The sequence below is a fragment of the Protobothrops mucrosquamatus genome, unplaced genomic scaffold, assembly GCF_001527695.2.
Source record: "Protobothrops mucrosquamatus isolate PMUCROS unplaced genomic scaffold, P.Mucros_1.0 scaffold758, whole genome shotgun sequence".
Lineage (NCBI taxonomy): Eukaryota > Metazoa > Chordata > Lepidosauria > Squamata > Viperidae > Protobothrops > Protobothrops mucrosquamatus.
The window spans coordinates 663,531-667,905 of NW_015387028.1; positions in this window are offsets into that span (position 1 = coordinate 663,531).

Genomic DNA, 4,375 nt, shown 5'->3' on the forward strand with positions numbered 1-4,375 from the left:
AAAGAAAAAGAAAATTAAAAGAAGTTCCTAATTTATCTACATTAACTATATTATATATTTTATATGCGGTTCAAGGCAATTCTTCCTCACTCAATGCGGCTCAGACAAGCCAAAGGTTTGGACAATCATGATATTGTCTAGGTATACATTGGATTTTAAAATATGTACATTATAATGCAGGAAGAGAGAGAGAAAGCATCACTATTATATATTTAGATGTTATGATGTTTAGATATGTAATAGTTATAAATCCAGTGATAACATCTGTAATAAGAAACAAAGATCAATTATAACACAGAATAGAATAAAAGAAAATTAATAAGATAAATTTCAAAAAGAGCAAATCATGGTTTTACATCAAAGAGAAGACAAAACAAAACAAAAAACTTCCAGACAGTGAGATATATGAGAATGTGGTTCAGACTCCAACAGGAAATGGTGGGAGCACTTAGACTTTTAAATTCAGATTATACAAACTAGACTAGACTGAACTAAAAAATACAGGAAACAATTCTGCACTAGATAATTAGACAGTTTCTTGGCAAAGTCTTCTGATGGGCCTTTTTTTTCCTTCCATCACTAATTCACAAAACTTCATGAATACTTTTTCCTGAAATGAAAAAGAATTATATATAATGGCATAGATCAAGTACTGATGTTTTTACAGGAAATAGATGAATAAGTAGCACGTCTGCAGACTATTGACAAGGACAGACATCTGCAGAGAATATCACCTGGTATGTAAAAAAAAAAAGACAAATCTCCAACAACTCATTTTAGAAAAAAAAAACATTTGGAATTAACGGTTCAAAGGAACAGTAGGATCTAGTTGACAAGCTATACTGTATATTTAAGATATATCATGCATGTCTAATATAAGTGGATAAAATAATATAGAAGGAAATGGAAATTATAAATAAACATAACATACGTGCCAGTTTTTCAGTATTCAATTCTTGAGGCATAAATCACAAAGTAAATGATGGGATACACTTTGAGAGCGGAGCTAGATTTCAGTAAAGTTTAAATAGTCCATGAACAAAAACAAGCTTTTAGCCAGATTTAGAAATACAGTATCTATGTTTGCCTCACTGGATATAGGTTATTGTCCAAATTGGATTCTGGTGCTGGGAGTGTACAATTTGCCTTGTCATCTCATCAGGAGCCAAAATTGCAAAAGATAAGTTAAATGAGTGAAATAATAATACCGGTACTTAAAAATAAAGCCTGAAAGCAGAATGAATAAATTGAATAAAGCTGCATTACTTACAAGAGACTTATCCCCCACCAGACATGTTGTGGTCCAACAAAATTCAACTAAATTTGTTAAAAACCAATGTATAACTACCATTCCATCTCCAACTTCCCCTTTTTGGGGGGGAAAGTTGCTGAGATGATGGTGCAACAATTACACTGATCTGTGAAAGATATACATTATCTGGATCTGTGGCAGTGGTAGATTTAGGCTTGGACATGGGAAGGAATCTGCACTGGTTTCCCTCAAAGATGAGATGTGGTAGGACTTGGATAAAAGTATTTGTCTTGCTGAACCTTGCAAACGTTTTTGATACTGTCAAACATAGCATTTCTCTGGACTACTTATAAAGGCTGGGAGCTGGAGGCATTATATTATGATGGTTTTGCTCCTTCATGAGATGCAGTTAAAGAGAAGTCAAGACTCTTGGATGCTCTGTTATGAGATGCCCCAGGGATTTGTTCTTTTCCCACACTATGTTTCATTTCAACATGAAGGTGGTAGAAGAGATGATATAGGCAGTTATTGTACTGGTAGGTGACACCACTGCTGTGGGAGCTGCAAGGTTCTTTTAATAATTGTTATTTAAAGTTTTAAACAAGTAGACAAAAACTAACACAAACTGATAAGTAGTAAGCAGGGAGAAAGAAAAAGAAAGAAATAAAAAAAGCAAAAAGTGTAAGAAAATAAAAGTTTAAAAAAATAGAAAAGAAAGAAAAAAGTACGAAGAAGTAGCTTCTGATATTCGTCACCACAGATATAATAATAATAATAATAATAATAATAATAATAATAATAATAATAATAATGATGATGATGATGATGATGATGATGATGATGATGATGATGATGATGATGATGATAAAGTTGGAAGGGACCTTGGAGGTCATCTAGTCCAACCCTCTGCTCAGGCAGGAAACCCTATACCATTTCGGACAAATGGCTGTCCAGTTTCTTCTTAAAAACTTCCAGTGTTGGTGCATTCACCGCTTCTGGAGGCAGGTTGTTCCACTGGTTAATTGTTCTAACTGTCAGGAAGTTTCTCCTTAGTTCTAGGTTGCTTCTCTCCTTGATTAGTTTCCATCCATTGCTTCTTGTCCTGCCTTTAGGCGCTTTGAAAAATAGCTTGACTCCCTCTTCTTTGTGGCAGCCCCTGAGATATTGGAACACTGCTATCATGTCCCCCCTCGTCCTTCTCTTTGTTAAACTAGACATACCCAATTCCAGCAACCGTTCCTTATATATACCTCTATCACTAAAGTTACATTCTATTGCTCTTCTGTCTATAATCTGTTCTGCCTAATTGTCAAAAACATAAGTCACGTTATTTTTTTTCATTTTAACACGAAAAGGCCATAAGTGGCTTCCAGTTAGCAATAAATGTGGATGATGTCATTTCTCTAATCAGGGAGGTTAATTCATCCATTTCAGCAAAGCTTCACTAATCATTCTTTCATAGTAGGAAGTGTCGAATCTTTCCATCTCTGAGTATAAAATAATCTTGCTGATGTGAACATATGCTGAAATAATCGTTTTACTACCTTTAAAGGCCTAAATGCCTGGGTATCTAAGAGACCCTCCTAAATCGCTTCTGCCATTTTCACGTGGGTAGCCAAATAAATCTGGCCAAGATCCCCTTATTGGAAGGTGCCGTGAGAGGGGAAATGACAGCAGGCATTCCTCTTAAGAGTTCCCTTCCTTTGTTTCTTAAAGCTCTCTCATAACCTTATGGACGCTTGTAAAAACATAGCTGTTCCAGAAGGCCTTTGGCCTTTGATTAAAGTGGAATAATCTCCGCTAGTGTTAACTGTTGTGTCCTGAGCCTGCAGAAGCAGGCTCGGGACGATGCAAGAGTCCCGGGCATTGCAAAAGCTGCCCGGGACCAGACTGAGTGCCGCCGGCCTTGCGCACATGCGCGAGGCGGGAAAAGACTGCCTGCTATTGGTTGTGATCTGGGGGTATAAAAAGAGGCCTGCGTGCCTCTGCTCTTGTTGGTTGTTAGCTGTAATAGAGTGAGAATAAAGATCTGTTCAGTAACATGAATTGCCTCCTTCGCCTTTCATCTCCGGACTTAACATTAACATTCTTCTTATTGTGGTGATTACTACCACTTTACAACTCCATAATTTATTTTTAGTGTTTTTCTGTACACTACATTCATTTGCATTGAGGCAGCATATAATTGCATATATTTAAATTAGACATTTTTACATCATACAGGACATCCTCTGACCTATAATGCTACATTAATAGATTACATGGCAGAACCAGGCAGACTGAGGCAATTACTGGGATCTACACAATGCACAAATTATACAAGAAGCAGATTATTTGCCTTGCCCTATTAACATAATACTGTTCTTTGGGGGCAATGCTGCTCTGGCTACTATCTTACCGTGTTTTCCCCAAAAGTAAGGCCTACCCCAAAAATAAGCCCTAGCTTGATTTTGGGGGGTGGGCCTAATAAAAGCCCTACCTCAAAAATAAGCCCTAGTTTTGGGGTGAGACACACACCTAAAAATCAAGCTAGGGTGGGAGTGGGGGTGTGGAGCTGCCCCACGTGCCCCACACCCACTTACCTTGCAGCCAGGCCTCTCCTCGCTGGCCCACTTCTTCTGCAGCTTCCCCAGGCCTGCCTTTTGCAGTCAGGCCTTTTCAGAAGGTCACTGCAGCCGAGAACCGAGCTATGAATTCAATCCATAACTCAGTTCTGCAAGACCATAGCTCAGTACTCATCATGAACAGAAACAATTTAAGAAGTGTTCCAATGGAAAGTCCGGTAGACAACAAAAGTTCTTCAGCTGATTGTGCATTCTGCCTGCTGTGACATCATTTAAGAATAGCGATGTGTTACATCCTTTAATTCAATTATTTTAGTGCTGTTGTGCTTTACTGTTTTATAACTATGTAATTATTGGGTTTTTTTTGTTTTACATGTTTTGTAATACTGTTGATTGGATTGTGTTGTAAATCACTGAAGGATGGTTATGTCAGAACAGGGGCTGCCACAAAGAAGAGGGAGTCAAGCTATTTTCCAAGGCACCTGAGGGCAGGACAAGAAGCAACGAATGGAAACTAATCAAGGAGAGAAGCAACCTAGAACTAAGGAGACATTTCCTG